The sequence below is a fragment of the Bubalus bubalis genome, chromosome 12 (assembly GCF_019923935.1).
Source record: "Bubalus bubalis isolate 160015118507 breed Murrah chromosome 12, NDDB_SH_1, whole genome shotgun sequence".
In the NCBI taxonomy this organism is placed as follows: Eukaryota; Metazoa; Chordata; class Mammalia; order Artiodactyla; family Bovidae; genus Bubalus; species Bubalus bubalis.
The window spans coordinates 49,658,502-49,677,898 of NC_059168.1; the positions used below are offsets into that span (position 1 = coordinate 49,658,502).

A 19,397-nucleotide genomic window follows, 5' to 3' on the forward strand; every position below is an offset into this window, starting at 1 on the left:
GTGTTCAAAAGGTAAAGCTTGGCATACTTCGGAGAAGCACTGGGAACCTCTCCAAGGAGCCAAGTGCCCCAGTAGTGGCTTCAGTGGCCTGGAATCCTTCCAAATGCAATGCATTTTTCAGGTGAGGCTTGGAGAACAGCAGAGGTTCTGCAGGACCCATCCTGAAGCTCTCTGAGCCCCTCTCTTTGTAGAGGCTTTTCCTGAGCTCTGCTTGTCCTCTGATGTAGACATGGGCCTGTCCACTCTATCCCCAGCTGGAATGCCTTGGGCTCTCCTGGGACTCTCCATTGGTGGCCTCAAGAGACAAATGAGTTTTCCCCAAAAGGTCAGAAGTCTTCCTATGAGTCATCTTTCTCCCCAAAGCAGTTCCACCTCCCAGGGGACAGGCTGACTCTGCAGAGTGGGAGAGGGCTTGCTGCTGCTATTATTATTATCATTATTAATTAATTAATATATCTGGGATTGCACTGGGTCTTAGTTGTGGCATGTAGGATCTAGTTCCCTGACCAGAGATCCAACCTGGGCCTTCTGCATTGAGAGTGCAGAGTCTTAGCCACTGGACCTCCTGGGAAGTCCCTACTGATGTTATTATTATTGTAAATGCATCATGCTGACCCCTGGTTGTCCCCTCCATGTTGCTCAGAGTCCTAAGGTTCCACCACCTCCACCTCATCCTCTCTTGCTTTGCTTTCAGGTGCTTTTAACAGATTGACAGTGAGTGACAAGGGCCTCTGTGAAGTCAGCTGCCCGGCTGCTGCTGCTGCTGCTACTAAGTCGCTTCAGTTGTGTCCGACTCTGTGTGACCCCATAGACGGCAGTCCACGAGGCTTCCCCGTCCCTGGGATTCTCCAGGCAAGAACCCTGGAGTGGGTTGCCATTTAAGAGAATCTGTTGATGCTGTGTCAGCACGGTAGCTTGGCAAGAGAGCAGCCATATGGGAAACATTAGGGAGGAATTCTTGGCGCTTCCTGGTACATTCCCAAAGCTGGGCTGGAGAAGGTAGAATGTGGGTTTTTTTTTTTAAATAATGTTTTACTTTTTTAGTATTTATTGGAGTTTAGTTGCTTTACAATGTTGTGTTAGTTTCTACTGTACAACAAAGTGAATCAGCTGTACGTATACATATATTCCCTTTGCTGCCATGTTACCGCGTCTGAGTTCTTGCTGCTCATCTCGTGACAGGCCAATAATTCTGAGAGACGAGGTGTCGAGGTAAGCAATACTACTTTATTTGGAAAGCTAGCGGACCGAGAAGATGGCAGACTAATGGCAAACTAATAACTATCTTATCAGGGTTCGAATGCCAGTTTCTTTTATAGAACAGAGTGTGGGGAGATGAGAAAGTAAAGTAAAAATGCTGTTAATTTTGCTAATACCTTCTGGAATGGCCTCTGGAAGGGGATGTGTCCATTTCTTCCTTCCTTAGCCATCCACAGGTGGACAGCATTTTGAACAAAGCCATTTTGATTTAACATTTAGGCAGGGGCACAGGGTTTCCTGGGGCAGGCCCTTGTGACAGAAGCAACAGGAAGCAAATGTTAAAGTAAAAGAAACAGGTCTAACATGGAGTCAGTTCTCTCCTGTAAAAACCACAGAGCATTGGGTAAAGTTCCCTGTGCAATACAGGAGGTTCTCATTAGTTACCTACTTCATACATAGTAGTGTATATATGTTAATCTCAATCTCCCAATTCATCCTGCCTCCCTGAAATAATGTATTAGTCAATTGAGTCCACTGAAAGGCTTTTGTTTGTGTGGAAAAACCATAGAAGCAGTACTGTTTCAGAAGCATGCTGGCCCCACCTGCCAGCACCCTGACAGCCCACATCCTTCCTTGTGAGGGAGTCAGACCTTGAAAACTCTGGTGCAGAGAACTGTCAGTAAGGGCCAGAGGACTGAGCCGGGAACTGACTGCAGCTCTCGGGAGACAGTTCACATCTGAACGAGTTGAGTCTGATCTGTAAGCATCTCTGGAGGTTCTTAGAGCTCTGACCCTGGCTGAATTCAGTCAATCGCTCCCAGCCCTGCCTTCGTGTTGGAGTCATCTGGGGGTGTTTGTAGGCGGTGATTGACACTACCGGAGCTGTCAGGACAAAGTGGCCCATCCTAGGGCGCTGATGCAAGCACTTATCCTGGTTTACAGGCAGCCCTTAGGAAGCATGAAGCGACCCATGAAGTGTACTGTGTGGACTGGTATCTGGATGAAAGGAGATGAACAAGCTACAGAGCGGTGGGTGGGGCCTGCCAAGTTTTTTGTCCACCATGATATGACAGATAATGAGTTGTAAACCAACCATGGTTGGGGAAAAAAAAAAAAATTGGCTTAGAAGTTTTCTGGGAAAAAAGCAAACCATATGGATGTCTGAAAGGGAAGGCTTATTTGAGATCTTGGAGGAATGAGTCTGAATTTTTGTAGGATTGTATGATATCTTCAACTGTCGACTTCTACCTGGATTTCTCTTGGGGTCTGCCTGAGTTAGCCTGAGCCCAGAGCAGAGGTCCCATGACAGCTTTGGATTAAGGGCCATGAGGTTACCTCCTGGGTGTCTCCAAGGGGCTTGTGCATCCAGTCTGCTTTCTCACTGGAAAGGCAACCTTAATTTTGTCTCTTCTTGCTCTCAGAAATTTCCCTTTTCCTTTTCTATGATGTAGCTTAGTCATTGATATTATCTTGTGGACAGAAAGTCTCAGACTCCATTTACTTCAAGAAGAGTGGAGAGTATTGCTGTTTGCCGAGATTTGACATTTTATTCCTTGATTGTTTTCTCTTACATTGTAATATACAGCTTCAGTATTTATTTATGGAAAGGTTTTTATTTGACTGCTTAAAAACCAAAGGAACAAAAATAAAAACAAAAAAATGAAGGAGATATCTCTGTTTCTCTCTCTCAACCGTCTGTCCACGTATGTATCTGGCTGCTTTACATACAGAGACTACTCTTGGAAAGAGATATAAGACACAAGCAGCAGTGATTACTTTTGAGGAGGGTGATTGGGGAACAGGAATGGGAGGGAGATTAATTTCTTTTTACTCTTTGAAATTTTTACCGTATGCATATGTGCGTGTGTGCTAAGTCACTTTAGTCGTGTTCGACTCTTTGCAACTCTGTGGACTGTAGCCCACCAGGCTCCTTTGTCCATGGAATTCTCCAGGCAAAAATACTGGAGTGGGTTGCACTCTTCCAGGGGATCTTCCTGACCCAGGGATTGAACCAGCATCTCCTGCATTGGCAAGTAGAGTTCTTTACCACTAGTGCCAACTGGGAAGCCCACTGTATGCATGTAGCTATTAAAAAAAAGAGTAGAGCTGTCTGTGGAGCTTATCGTGGCTCTTCTAAGCTGGTGAGGAGTTCCTCAATGCTCTATAAAAATTATTTGTGTTTTATACAGTGAGGTTTTCCAATAAGTGTGGCTTAATATTTTAATTTTTAGAATGTATGTTCTCTTTGAGTTGCAACTCAATTGTTTTTTTTGTGTGTGTGTGTGAAATGACTCGCACAGACCAACTTCCTCTTCCCTCACTTAACAAAAGACCAATGAGCTGTTACTCAAGCTGTTATCTCCATGGTATTACTTTGCTAAATGCACTGATTTCATAAGCATGTGGAATCCGCTTGCTTTTGAATCTGTGTAGCACATATAAGACTGAATCTATTTAATAAACACTGAATAACAAACTGAAAAAAAAGAGTAGAGCTGAGACTGATACGTTTTATGAATTGACTTGTGTTGCCAGATCTTATGCTGAAGTACTAACCCCCAGGACCTGTGAATAAGACCTAATTTGGAAACTGAGTTTTTGCAGATGAGGTCATCAGAGTGGGCACTAATCCAGTATGAGTGTGTCCTTATGCAGAGGATAAATTAAGACACAGAGCGACCCACAAGAAAAAAAAGAGCCACGTAAGTACTGGAGCTATGTTTTTACAACCCAAGAAACTCTCAGAAGCTAGGAGAGAGGCCTAGAACTCTAGTGCCTTCAGAGGGCACATGTCATTGCCGGCACCTAGTTCCTGGACTTTCAGCTTCCAGAACTGTGAGACAATACATTTCTGTTGTTTCAGTTCCTCAGTTTGTTAAGACAGTCCTAGCAAGTAAGTGCAACATGTAAGAAAATGGTAGCAGAAACTGCAAAGAAAGGAAGTGAATGGAGACAAGGGGTAGTGGGCAGGGAGGGGTTGCTTGGGGAGGAGGTGGGGGACAGTGTGCATGGCCACTGACACTCACTCGGACCCCTTGCCTGCCCCTTTGCCTCATTCCTCTTCCTGGTTGCCTCCTCCCACCCCGTCCTGCCCCCCATCCCAGCTGGACATGCTCCCCACTGCTCCTGGGCCTTCTGGTTGTCCAGTTAACCGTCATTGTGCCCCACTTGTGATCACCTGTTACTGATCCCACACTGTAGGAATATAGAGCTCTGACCTAATATTCCAGGTTCCTTCTGAATGATCTCATCTGGATGAGATGGCCGAATGGGATCACTGATTCAATGGACATGACCTTGGACAAACTCCGGGAGATAGTGAGGGACAGGGAACCCTGGCATGCTGTAGTCCATGGGGTCACAAAGAGTGGGACACAATTGAACTTAGCAATTGAACAGCAACAACAGGTCACTGATACTACCTGTCAGGAGGAACTTCCTGGATTTGGCCTCTGCGGTCAACTCAGTCAAACAACTGAGCAAACTCAGTTGCTTCTGAGGAATCTGCTTCTCTGTGAGTCACATCCTGAGACCCCACATTTGTGAGATTGCCTCAGCCTATGGCAAGCACAGCAAGGAGAGAAAATTACATGAGGATGATTGACATCTGATAACAATTTGGAGATGCCGCTGCAGGTTTCTGAGGAGGCTAGGTCTGGCTGTCAGTGGCTTTAGCTGGGCCGAGTTTTGTTGTTTAGTTGCTAAGTCTTGTCCGACTCTTTGTGACGCCACGGACTGTAGCCCATCAGGCTCCTCTGTCCAGGTGATTTCCCAGGCAAGAATACTGGAGTGAGTTGCCATTTTCTCCTCCAGGGGATCTTCCCGACCTAGAGATGGAACCCACATCTCCTGCATTGGCAGGCTGGTTCTTTACTGTCTGAACCACCAGGAAAGTCTTCCTCTGGGTTTCTTTCAATGTGTTTCATGAAACAGATAACAAGCACTTGGGATCTGCCAGGGAGAACTGTGGGCCAGGCTCCTTCCTCTTCCCAGCCAAGAAAACCCAGCCCCCTCCACCACATCTAGGTGGGGGCTTGAGACACAGTAGTCAGTAGCTTTCCTGCGCTGACTTTTAATCTGTAAGATGCTTAAGGCCTCTCTCAAGTTGTTAGGCTACAAATAAGCACAATATAAAAGCCTCCAAGGTTAAGTTAGAACTATTGTAGCAGCTCTAAAAGGAAAGACTTGGTGACTATAGAAAATTGTATTAGAGATTCAAAAAGGGCATTTGTGTATTTTTTTATGGAACAAGAGAAGGACTTAGCACCAACTCAGACACATGTCCAGTTCATTGTTCACACTTAAAGTACACTGATTTATAGTGTGGCCTCCTCAGAGTTGCTGAGTGACACAAGATGATCTCCTTCCTGCCAAGGAAAAGCAGCAAAGGGCTAACTTGGGAAGAGTTTTGACTTGCTGTGAATGGATTGTCCCAGCAAGCCTGGCATCATCGAGTGAAAGTTTATTTTGGGCCTCTACCTCTGGGTGGCAGACGTCCTTCTGTGATATCCCAGGTCCCTCTCCCCTCCCCGCCTTCTTCTTGCCATCACCTCCCCTACTTCCAGGTAAAATGAAACCCCAGGAGGGCAAGGATATTGTCTTTCTTTTCATTACTGTATCTTCAGTGCTCAGATCAAGTAGGCATCAGTGACAATTTATTGGCTGAATTAATGAATGGAAGAGGAATGAGTGAGCTTCCGGAACTTTTAGCACCATACTTGCTGCTGTGATTCTGTTCTTCATTAGTTGACACAAGATGGTCATTGACATTTCTCATGACACCTTTCACGACCCGTTATACTCTCCTGTTCTTGATGATGCTTTGCTGACCATCCACTCAATTTCCAGAATTCTACACTAACGCAGGATTATGATTGGCATTTTGCTCCCTAGCCTGTGCTCCCCCACCCCTATTCTCAGCCTCTGCTGTCCCCAGTCTTTCTGTGACTCGAGGACCACAGGCTGACAGGCACTTTCATGATGAGCACCACTAGCCAGGTTACTGTCTGGATGTCCTTCCACCAGGGACTGTGTGTAATTCTGAACAGGGATGCGTCCGATATCATGAATCTCTGTAATGCACTAAACTCCCCCTTAACTGTTTTAATGTCTTGAGGACATTCTCTCTCCTCGGCAAATGGAAAGAATACATTTCCCAGCACCCTTAAGGATTAGGCAAGACCATATGACTGCTTCTAGCCAACGAATTGTGGGAATTCCAGGCAAATTGTAGGTCGCCTGCCATATCCACTCCATGGCACCCCATGGAAACCATATATTGGGAGGGCAGTGTCACAAGATAAACAGAACTGGATTCCCAAGGGACTAGATGGATGAAAGAGCCACTAACTCACTCATGTTGTGTGAGCAAGCTAAATATATCTGCTAAGCCACTGAGATTTCAGGTTTAATTTGTTACTGAGACATAGCTTACCCAATTTTCCAGGTAAGAATACTGGAGCAGGTTGCCATTTCCTACTCCACGGGATCTTCCTGACCCAAGAATCAAACCTGCATCCCTTGTGTCTCCTGCATTGGCAAGTGGATTCTTTACCACTGCACCACCTGGGAGGCCCCTATCCTGCCGTATACCAGGGGAGAATATGGGAGTTTAAGAGCATTCAGGCTTGGTCAGGACAAGCATTTAAGGAATAAGCCCAAATGCAGATGTCCCAAAGCTGGCTGAGAGATAAGCTCAAACAAAATGTGAGTCCTCTAGGGGATAAGACTCACTCCCCTCCCCCATTAGGCCCAGCATTCCTCCCCTGCCCTCACCCCCTTTTACTTTTCTGAGAAACTTGATGGGTCTGGATTTCCGGGAGATGCTTCCTGTTTGTCTTGGCTGGTGATATTTTGCTGAGCTTCCTTTATGAGTCTCCAGCTCGCCTCAGACTTCAGTTTTTGGCAGGGTCATTTCTAGATTTTATTCATTCAGTTAAAATTTATTGAATGTTTACAGTATGTCAGGTCCTATGTGCCAGATGGGAAGAATAGAGAGGTGAGCAGAGCGTGATTGCTGCACATGGGGTGACAAAACAGGGCGATGCCATTAGCGGTGTGATAGAATAGTCACAGGATGCTCCGGGCAGAGAGGAGATGGTCTCACCATGCCCCGGAGTGCCCTCAGGACCGTGGCTTCCTGAGGAGGAGGCTCCCCTGTCTCGATTTCCAAAGGACAAGAGTGTTATCTGTCACAGGGACGAGGGTGGGAGGAGCCTCCCCGGCGGAGGGAGCAGTGCGTGTGTGTGGCCACAGCAGCGAGTCTGCACTGCTGCGCCACTGGGGGTATCAGTACCGAGGCACAGATTGCATTAGAGATGGAGCTTCTGTATAAAACTGGCATTGGGAGATTGTGTTACCACTCAATGTTTATTGAATTTGTTTTAATGGAGAATTAAAGTTTTACTAAAAAAAAAAGCACAAGGTAAAAGAAGTTTCTAGAAAAAAGAGAGGTAACAATCTTTTGACTGGTTCATGCCCATTGACTCAGTAGGCCTTGTCTTAGGAATCTATACTAAGGAAATAATTAGAAAATAGAAAGAACTTTCTGCTCCTGGATGCTCTTGATGGTGTTATTCATGATAGTTTAATTAAATGATGGCATGTAGTGTGATGCTAAGGACTCCATACTCTGGCAAAATGCTTACACTGTCACACAAAAAGCGTAGGATACTAAATTTTATATATAATACATATATATATATACACATACATACACATATAGTAATTTATATATAGGGATCCCCAGGTGGTGCAGTGTTAAAGAATCTACCTGCCAATTCAAGAAAGACAGGAGAGGTTGGTTTGATGGCTGGGTGGGGAAGATCCCCTGGAGAAGGGAATGGGAAACCACTCCAGTATTGCTGGGAAATTCCATGGACGGAGGAGCCTGGCCGGCTATAGTCCATGGAGTAGCAAAGTCAGACGTGAGAGACTGAGCATGCAATAATTTTATACATAATACAATCGATTGCATAAAATACATTAACTGAAAGGAAATAAACTCAAAATATACTCACAGGTTTTAAAACCAATTATAACCCGAGTGTTGAAATTATCGCCAGTTCAAAATGTCTTCTGTGTAACATCTTCTGTTTTCTAGATATAGTGTGCTTGCTGCACTTACCTGGATGAAAAAAGCTTTTGTGTGCCCTTCCTTCTGTCTCCTTTTCTGCCTTCCTCTTTCCCTCTTTTCTCCCTCTTTCACTCTCTCTCCCTCCCTCTCTTCTTTCCAGTTTCAGATTCTTAGGTCTTTACTGTAAGCCTAATAATTTAAATTAGACCATGTGACAAAAGTCAGTTATGCAGCATACCTCGTGTACAGCTTGGTGGTGAAGATCTCAAGTCCTGGTGTTGAACTGTTTCCGTTCACACACTTTGTGGGGACACTTTGGTTTACTAAGCTTTGTGATCATAAGCAAGTTATTTAACTTCCTTTCCCCTCATTTTCTTCTTTTAAAAAATAGATTTAAAAATAGTTACTACTTCAGGATGTTGAGAGGATTAAGTGAGCACAGAAGTGAACTATTTAGCAGGGTCTATAGTTAGCACTCAGAAAATCACTTATATTATGGAACTTATTGTTGCTGGGGGGAAGGATAGGGAGAAAGTATAGTTAGCGAGTTTGGGATGGACATGTACACACTGCTATATTTAAAATGGATAATCAACAAGGGGCTACTGTACAGCACATGAAACTGCTCAATGTTATGTGGCAGCCTGGATGGGAGGGGAGTTTGAGGGAGAATGGATAAATGTATATGTATGGCTGAGTCCCTTTGCTGTCTGCCTGAAACTATTACAGCATTGTTAATTGGCTATAGTCCAATACAAAATAAAAGATAAAAAGATTTTTTAGAGGAAAATCGTTAATGTTATTGGCTTAGTTTTGGTATGCAAACTTCTTTAAAGCTTAATCATCAAAAACAAAGACTACTATCCCAGCAAGTCTTTTTAAACTTCTCATGAACAGGTGGACACTTAATATGTTGAGAAGGGCCTGAATAAACAAAGTTTTTATTTAATGTATAATGTCCCTGTGACTTAGCACACATACACGCACGTATGTCCATATAGCATTCCCCAATTTGCAGACAGCTGTGTCCATTAGAATGAGTGACTCAGTCTTCTTTAAATACCAAGCATTTCAGAATCAGTGGCAACTCTTGGAGGAAGGTCTCTTAGCCACAGATAACCTGGGCTTGTCCTTAATGTCTTTAGAACATCCAAAGCCATCAGCCAGTGTTTTTGAGCTGAGCCTGGGGATCTGGAGGAGTTAGACTGAGATGGAACATGTGAGACCTTAGCCTGGGGCATGGCGTACCTGAGAGGTACTTCATAATGCCTCCTGGCACTCCCCTCTGAAGATTCCTTCCTCCAGCTGATCGTAAGTCATTTAGCAATTCCCGGTGGTGTGGATAGGTCCTCATTTTATGGTTTTAGAACCCAGAAGCTCATCTTGAGTTTCCTCACTTAGACCAGAATTTGCAGACCTGTCCATGAATGGATGTATCTGCCTCTGTCAACTCATGTCACCAGCAGAGGGGTAGGAAGGGTGGGAACAGAGCATAGTTTTGCTATGCATGCTATGCATGCTTGTTCAAAATTTAATTATAGCAAAGAGAAACATCCTAGTATGGCTTTGTTAGTTTCTTGTGAATAGGTGAGAACCCCCAGGGCCCATAGAGGGTCCTGTCCCAAGACAGAAGAGGCTGGTCTATAGATCCTTGGGGAGCTGGCCTCTGGGAGAAGGTGGAGGAGGTGTCTCTGATGGAGGGGGCATGTGGAAAGAAGAGAGGAGAGAAGGGGATTTTATAAAGAAGGACCCACCCCTTCTCTCTTTGGTTAAGGCCCTGATGGGGACAGAGTAACTGAGGGCGGAAAGGATGCTGAAGGAGGGTGTGTGGTAGGCAGGCCCATGCACAGTGGCCTGTGAGGAGCAAGGTGTCAAGACTCCTGGCCTCTTGGCCACTCAGAATGAAGAGGAGAAAGCATGGAAGGAGAAAGAAGGGGATGGGGGCTGCACAGTGTCATTGGATGGCTTGAGACTTGCAATGTGTTATCTCCAGAGAATTGAAAACTTGCTGCTGAAGACCTCAGAGTCAGACAGGCCCCGCCTGCATTTGAGCCAAGGGGGTGGGGCAAGCATTCCAGCAAAGGCAGTATCCTATACACTGCCTACTGGGGTATCTGTCAAAGGTGATATATCCGCATCCATACTTGGGTGAATGAGAAAGAAAAAGCCACAGAATCTCTGGTGCTGTCAGAAGTCTTGTGGAGGGTGGTGGTGGTATTAATTGCTAAGTCATGTCTGACTCTTTGTGACCCATGGATGCAAAATAGCCATGGGGTTGCAAAGAGTAGCACGTCAGGCTCCTCTGTCCATGGGATTTCCCAGGCAAGAATATTGGAGTGGGTTGCCATGCCCTCCTCCAGGGGATCTTCCTGACCCAGGGATTGAACCCATGTCTCCAGCATTGGCAGGCAGATTCTTTACTGCTGAGCCACCAGGGAAGCCCTGTGGTGGGTGTCTGACCCAGTTCCCACCTGGTGCCATATTCTCTGTCTTTCCCTCTCTGATCTAGCTGTCCAGTGCCACAGAGAGTTCACAGCTTTGTAAAACTCCTTGAGTCTGGATTGTCCCCAAAGATGTTCTGGGCAACCCTTCTCTTGTGATGTGTACCCAAAACCAGCTTGGGAAACCCAGCACACCCTGCCCCTCCTCAGGGGGAAGCACAGTGCACTTTAGTGTGTCAAGACTCTGGGGAGTTTTGTAAGGATAAAAACCTGTTTGTCTCCTACACTGTTGATGGGAATGTAAGTTGGTACAGCCAATATGGAAAACAGCATGCAGGTTCCTCAGAAAGCTAGAAATAGAATTATCATATGATCCAGCAATCCCACTCCTGGGCATATATCCAGACAAAACTACAGTTGAAAAGATACATGCACCCCTATGTTCATAGCAGCGCTATTCATAATAGCCAAGACATGGAAGCAACCGAAATGTCCATTGACCAATGAATGGATAAGGAAGACGTGGTACATATCTACACTGGAATATTACTCAGCCATGAAAAAGAATGAAATAATGCCATTTGCAGCAACATGGATGCAACTAGAGATTATCATACTAAGTGAAATAAATCAGAAAGAGAAAGACAAATACCATATCATTTATATGTGGGATCTAAAATATGACACAAGTGTACTTGTCCTTGAAACAGAAACAGACTCATGAATGTAGAGACCAACTTGTGGATTCCAAGGGGGCGGGAGGATGTGGGAGGTTAGGGTTAGCTGATGTTAGCTATTATATATTGAATGGATAAACAAAGTCCTACTATATAGCATAGGGAACTATATTCAGTATCTTGTGATAAACCATAATGGAAAAGAATATTAAAAAATAATCTATCTATATATATATGTATAGCTGAATCACTTTGCTGTGCAGCAGAAATTAACACAACATTGTAAACAAACTATATATCAAGTAAAAAAAATTTTAAAAAGATAAAAACCTGTTTGATTTTGTGTAGCCCTCATTTCTCCTTTCTTGTGTCATAATTGAGGCATCCCAGGTGGCACTAGTGGTAAGGAGCTGCAAGAGATGTGGGTTTGATCCCTGGGTCAGGAAGATCCCCTAGAGTAGAAAATGGCAACCGACTCCAGTATTCTAGCCTGGAGAATCCCATGGACAGAGGAACCTGGTGGGCTATAGTCCATGGGGTCACAAAGAGTTGGACACGACAGTGCATACACACACACACACACACGCACACACACATTGCCATAATAACTTTCATTAACATCCCGTGGACCAAATGAACTCATTAGCCCGCAAATGCTGCCCTGATGGTTGGGAAAAAACCTGTGTGTATTGTGTATAATCCTGTCTGGTTGTTCATATAATTCGAACCTGTTGGTATGTGTGTGTTCCTGCCTCACTTCCCCAGCTTCAGCTGGTCCTCACAAGCCAGCTCTTTGGGTCCCTCCCATCTTGGTCACTCTCATGAGAGAGTTCCAGGTTGTCAGTCTCCCAGGTGTCATCTGATGGGCTGATGTGGGCAGAACTCTCCTCTTTTTTTTCTTTGGACACCATCCAGGGATTTGAATTCCTTTTTTCAGCAGCAGGGTCCATGTCCTTACATAACCAACACAGGTGAGACTATTTGCCAACCACGGACAGAAGAATTAAGATGGCAGCTTATTTTTGCTGCATCAGTGGACTTAAAAAGACCTGTGTTTTCTCCCCTCAGATCATCTTTGCTTTGAACCAGACCCGCCTGCAGCGAGAGCCTGCGAGCAGGCAGCTTTCAGGTCCCCTACACACAGAGGACCTTCTCAAATACTGGAACTGTGGGGACCTCGGCTCCATCATCTTCATCCATGACAGCTCCCAGATGAGAGCCCTTGACCCCAGCCCAGCTCAGCACACATTTAAGTGCAAGAATAAGGACGTTACCTGCTGACACCCGGACATCCTGTGTACAAAAGATTGAGGTCACGAAGGGCTCTAAAAATAACTGTGCCGATGTATGTATTGAGTGAGATGCTGCAGTCAACAAAGACATTCTTTAGGAAACTGAGGAACATTGGGAGAATTCATTCCAGATGAAGTCAAAGGATAAAGTTTCATGGGACTGGGCAGCAGGCGTCATGAACCAGCCTGCAGAGAGGGGAAGGGGTCTGAGTCTGACAGCTTCCTGGCTGACTTAGGTAACGTTTGAGAAATGGTGGGGCAGAGTGTTGGTTGTGACTTTTGGTGGCTTTCAGAAACATGTGAGCACAATACAACAGTAAGTCTTCATGATATTCTTACAATGGGGTGGGAGGCGGGGCACACAGAAGAAGCTGGGGAGGCTGCTAGCATTTCCAGACATGGATTGCATCCTGCAGTGTTACAGTGAATGTGGTGGAGCTAGTGCCATGAGTGTAGACACAGGACAGGCCTTACCTGGGGACCATCTAGGGAAGAAAGCGGTTGGCCAGGCCTCAGAGGAGGCCTCGCTACAGGAGGGAGATGGATGGGTATTTGTTATGCTTTGATCAACAAGCATCCCTTGAGACAGACCCTGGCTTCCTTCCCTCCTCTACTAAGATCAAATGCAAGTGGTGAGTCCAGCCTAGCTTCTGATTTGGGGGAGTGTATTGTCTCCCCAACTTGTAGGAGGAAGGGAAGGAGGGGTGGGGGCTGGTGGGTGCGAGTGATGCTGTCTGGGTCTGTTAGATCTGGGAATCCTGTCACATCCAATGTGAGTAAGTGTAAGATGCAAAAAAGGAATGTCCCACAGAGAGGGACTTGCCCTGCAAATGTCAAAAGAGAAAATGAACTTTCCAGGGAGTCTAGAGTGGGAGGAAGTAGAACCAAGGCAAAGCAAACAAGAGGAAGGGGAAAACAAGAAATACACTCCAGAAAGCACAGCAGGGTTTATGGTGCACTCTGAGTGGGGATGGCAGAAGTGGGGCGAAGGGTCAAGATCAACTGGGAAATTAAAATTTGAAGCTGTAGATAGAAGTTAACATGGGCGGGGGGTGGGGCTTGCAAGTTACAATGGGCAGATGGCAAGGCTGACAGAGCCATTAGTGGGTAGATGTCTCATGTGTTCCTCTCCTATGGCTCTTCATTGCCTGTCCTGCTCCCAGGGCCCCTGTGGGTGATGGAAGGTGCCTGCCCTTGTGGAATGAGGGCCAGGCGGGTGTCTGAGTGGTGTAGGTCCTAGGTCATGTCTGGCATTTAGAAGGTGGGGCAGGATGGCAGGAGGCAACCACCTTGTACATTCGGGGCTGTTTCTGTGGAGAGGATACTGGGGCAAAGGGAGTGCTGTGCAGAAGAGAAGAGATTTTTGGAAAATGGACAAGAGGATCTTATATAAATGACATGACTTAAAAAAAATATGACAAAGGGGAAGATGAAGGTATTTGACTTGAAATGAAAGAATATCATGGCAAGGCAATAGCAGGACAGCTGTTATCCATAAAGTGGAAGCTGAGGGCTACATTACAGACAGTGAGGGCTTCCTAGGTGGCACTAGTGCTAAAGAACCCTCCTGCCAACGCAAGAGACATCCACAGGTCGGGAAGATGCCCTGGGCTAGGAAATGGCACCTACTCCAGCGTTCTTGCTAGGAGAATCCCATGGACAGAGGAGCCTGGTGGATTACAGTCCCTAGGGGCATGAAGAGTGAGACACGACTGAAATGACTGAGCATGCACACTCATTTGCAGAGAGTGAGGATTTTCAAAAGGTCTTTTGGAGGTTGCTGGAAGTTGGAGAAGGAGGAAGGTGGATGTCTTTTTCTGTATTGGGCTAGGGCAAAGGTTAAGAGGAGGAGAGGAGGGGCGGGGTGGGGAGGCCGAGGTTTGGGGCTGGAGAGAGAAAGTGGTGTGTCAGCCTCACCCACAGCCACTGTGTTGCCAAAACCACCCCTGGTTGGCACAGTTTTGGTGTAACAGCACCCTGTTGTTAGCCAAAATACTGAAACTGGTTAACATGTGCAGCAGAATCAGGTGAAATATTTTACCAGTAGGGTAGAGAACACTGGAGAAAGCATGAGGGAGAAACAGGAATTAAATAAATAAGGAAAATATAAAGGTATGGAATTTATAAATCAGCTGAATGTCTATAGAATTTTCATGTATTTGGTAATTGAATCATAATGGTTGATTCTAAAGTATGTAAATATGTAGTTATTTTTATGAAAAAAATTGTGTGTGAATAAGAAACACAAGCTAGAATCAAGATTGCCGGGAGAAATATCAGTAACCTCAGATATGCAGATGACACTACCCTTATGGCAGAAAGTGAAGAGGAACTAAAAAGCCTTTTGATGAAAGTGAAAGTGGAGAGTGAAAAAGTTGGCTTAAAGCTCAACATTCAGAAAACGAGGATCATGGCATCCAGTCCCATCACTTCATGGGAAATAGATGGGGAAACAGTGGAAACAGTGTCAGACTTTATTTTTCTGGGCTCCAAAATCACTACAGATGGTGACTGCAGCCATGAAATTAAAAGACGCTTACTCCTTGGAAGGAAAGTTATGACCAACCTAGATAGCATATTCAAGAGCAGAGACATTACTTTGACAACAAAGGTTCGTCTAGTCAAGGCTATGGTTTTTCCTGTAGTCATGTATGGATGTGAGAGTTGGACTGTGAAGAAGGCTGAGTGCCGAAGAATTGATGCTTTTGAAGTGTGGTGTTGGAGAAGACTCTTGAGAGTCCCTTGGACTGCAAGGAGATCCAACCAGTCCATTCTGAAGGAGATCAGCCCTGGGATTTCTTTGGAAGGAATGATGCTAAAGCTGAAACTCCAGTACTTTGGCCACCTCATGTGAAGAGTTGACTCATTGGAAAAGACTGATGCTGTGAGGGGTTGGGGGCAAGAGGAGAAGGGGACGACAGAGGATGAGATGGTTGGATGGCATCACTGACTCGACGGACGTGAGTCTGAGTGAACTCCGGGAGTTGGTGATAGACAGGGAGGCCTGGCGTGCTGCGATTCATGGGGTCGCAAAGAGTCGGACATGACTGAACTACTGATCTGATCTGATCTGAAAACAAGTTAAAACCATCTATGTGCTTGGAAGCAACCCAAGTGTTCATTAATGAATGAATAAAGAAGAGATGGTACATAAATACAATGGAATATTATGCTCTCATAAAAAGAATGAAGTAATGCCATTTGCAGCAACATGGATGGACCTAGAGATTATCATACTGAATGAAGTAAGCCATACCGAGAACAAATATTATATATCACTTATATGTGGAATCTAAAAAATAATACAGAAGAACTTATTTACAAAACAGATTCACAGACATAGAAAACAAACTTATGGTTACCAAAAGGGAAAGAAGGAAGAGAGGCATAAATTAGGAGTATGGGATTAACAAACTACTATACATAAAATAGAGAAACAACAAGGATTCACTATAAAGCACAAGAAACTGTATTAATGTCTTCTAATGACCTATAATGGAAAAGGATTGAAAAAATATATGTATAACAATCATTTGCTATATACTTTAACACAGTGTTGTAAATCAGCTATGCTTCAATTAAAAAACCAAAAAACCAAACAACTGTGGATGTGCTGTGCACAGAAATTGTTTCCTTTCTTTCCCAACCCCCAACTTCCATCCAGGTTGGCACTTAACATTGAACAGAGTTCCATGTGCTATACAATAGGTCTTCGTTAGCTATCCATTTTAAATACAGTCCCTTCAGCTTTTCACCTGACACTATCACAACATTGTTAATCAGCTATACCCCAGTACAAAATAAAAAGTTTAAAGTTAAAAAAAAAAGAAAAAATTGTTTCCTTACAGAAACACGTGGCATCAAACAGAAACACGTGGCATCAAACAGAATCATTTAAGTGGAAAAACAAATACTGTTTGAAATAGCCTAAGAGTTCTTTCAGGGCACTTGATTCAATATTTTTCACTTGGGTTACAGGGAATGATACCATAGTCTGGAAAAACAGCAGGCAGGGGGCTCCCAGAATGGTGTGTCAATATTTTTCTTTTTCTTGACAATGTCTTGACTCTTTGGGCTGGGTGATATGATGCTCAAAATTAAGCAACTTCGTTCATAACTCTGTTGTCCTTATTTCTCTTTATATTGAGAGACGTTTTCAATTTTATTAACGCCACACTACCACTGTAGGCTCGCTTCACTGCTCAGGAGATTGACAGCTACTTCCTCCGGGGAAGGTTATCTACAAGAGAAAGTAGAAGATGGGGAAGTGTGTGAAGGCCCATTTGGAGGCGTTCCTTTGACAAAGGCTTTTTCTTTGCCTTTGGAGCTGGTGAGTTGCAGGTTCTCTCTGATCAGACTCAGGACTCTGCTGCTTCTGCCAAGGAGGGGATGTTGAGGAGGGCCCTGGTATGTGTGACAGGAGTGATGCCTTCTTTGACTTTTTTAAAATTAAACTTTTTATTTTCTATTGGAGTATAGCTGATTAACAATGTGATAGTTTCAGGTGGACGGCAAAGGAACTCAGCCATACATATGTGTATTGTGTTCTCAGTCATGTCCAACTCTTTGCAGCTCCGTGGACTGTAGCCTGCCAGGCTCCTCTGCCCATGGGATTTTCCAGGCAAGAGTTCTAGAGTGAATTGCCAATTTCTACTCCAGGGGATCTTTCCAACACAAGGATCTAACCCTCATCTCTTGTGTCTCCTGCATTAGCAGGCAGATTCTTTACCACTAGCGCCACCTGGGGAGCACCAACCATACGTACACATGTATCTGTTCTTCAAACTCCCCTCCCATCCAGGCTGCCACATAACATTAAGTGAGCAGAGTTCCATTTGCCATACAGTATGTCCTGGTTGATTATCTATTTTACATATAGCAGTGTGTACTTGTCCATCCCAAACTCCCTAACTGTCCCTTTGATGGTGTGAAACTCTGCTGGGTGGGCTGGTGCCTGTTACGTTAGCTCTCTTTCCACGAGGGTTTCCTGATACACTCCCTGGCTGGAAAGGCATTTACCTGGCACTTAATTCCAACTTTTTCCTGGCACCTTTCTGTGTTTTACCTTCCCCTAAAATTTTTCTTCTCTGTGCTACCTGTGAGCCTCCCAAGCCTAAGGTACATCAGCTATTAACTCTTAGTAGTGTACATGGAGATAGACTGGAAAAATTATTTCCTTTTTTGGGAATATTGAAATGTATTCCTGTATTTCTTGAGCGATTCTAACATACCTTGGCAGCTTCCAGAATTAAGGATGGAAATGCCGGAGGCTGGGTAATATGCAGAAGGAATTTTTGCTTTCTTCTTTCAGTTCTTCCACTTGCTTCTTGAAATTGGACCAGTCACCCGGCTTGGTCTTTTTTCTTACCAGATGCAGTGACTGGAGAGAAACACTTCTGAAGCGGCAGAGTGAATGATCGAGTGTCATCTCCTGGTCTCATGATCCTTAGCTTAATTATATCTGCAAACTACCTACCTGCTTTTTTTTTTTTGCCATGTAAAATTTCTCCCTGGTGGCTCAGCGGTAAAGAATCCGCCTGCCAATGCAGGAGACCCCAGTTCGATCCCTGGGTTGGGAAGATCCCCTGGAGAAGTGAATGGCTATCCACTCCAGTATTCTTGCCTGGAGAATCCCATGGACAGAGGGGCCTGGCGGGCTACAGTCTGTGGGGTTGCAGAATTGGACATGACCTAGTGATTAAACCAACAATAAGATATTCACAGGTTCTAGGGGTTATATAATCAGTTTACCACAACATCTGAAACTCAATCAATGTAGTATCTCATATTGATGGAATCAAGAACAAGAAAGACAAGATCATCTCAATAGGTGCAGAAAATGCTTTTGACAAAATGGAATCTTACAGATAAAATCACTCATCAGACTAGGAATGGAAGGGGACTTTATCAACCTGTTAAAAAAATTTTTATGAAAACCCATAGTTGATATCATATTTAATGAAGAAGACTGAATCCCTCTAAGACTAGGAACAAGACACAGACGTCTGTTCTCACCACTTCTCTTTGACCTTGTGCTGAAGGTTGTAGCCTTCAGGGAAATTAGACAAGGACAAGAAATAAAAGCTATTCACATTGGAAAGGAGGAAGTGAAGTTTTTGTTTTCAGAAGACATCATCTTAGGTATAGAAAATCATAAGTAATACACACACACACACACACAGAGAAACCTATTAAAACTATTAACTGAGTTCAGGATATAAGATCAATACAAAAATTATTTATATTTCTATACCCTAGCAATGAATAATGGGGAAATAAAGAAACCATTTCCAGTAGATTTGATATCTTATAACTATAATGGTAAAGAATTAGAAAAAGAACCCATCTATGTACAACTGAATCACTTTGCTGTACACTTGGAATTAATATTCTAAATTAACTATACTTCAATTTAAAAAAAAGGTTAAAAATAAAGAAACCAGTTCCAGATGCAACAGCACAAAAAATCTTTAGGACTCAATTTAGTAATGAGCAAGATGTACAATAAAAACTAAAAACATCATTGGAAGGAATTAAAGAAGATCTAAATAAATAGAAAGACATCTCATGTTTGTGGACTGGAAGACATAATAAATAGTGTTAAGATGCAGTATTTCCCAAATTGAGCTACACATTCAATACAAACCCTATCACAATCTCAGCTGAGGAAAATGTTTTAAAATTAGTGGTAAGGGTTGCACACACATTATGA

The 19,397-nt window shown here is 44.1% G+C and overlaps 1 long non-coding RNA gene across 2 annotated transcripts; it reads left to right on the top strand.

The window, feature by feature from the left end:
• Window positions 1-515: 515 nt before the first annotated feature.
• LOC112578079 lies at window positions 516-18,219 on the top strand. 2 transcript variants are annotated; one of them, XR_006543419.2, is made up of 5 exons: window positions 516-1,959; window positions 3,736-3,902; window positions 12,462-12,921; window positions 16,836-17,015; window positions 18,057-18,219. It is a non-coding gene; the product is annotated as an uncharacterized LOC112578079 (long non-coding RNA). The 2 variants fall into 2 exon arrangements; XR_006543418.2 differs by lacking the exon at window positions 18,057-18,219 and having other exon boundaries at window positions 16,836-17,192.
• The last annotated feature ends 1,178 nt before the right edge of the window (window positions 18,220-19,397 follow it).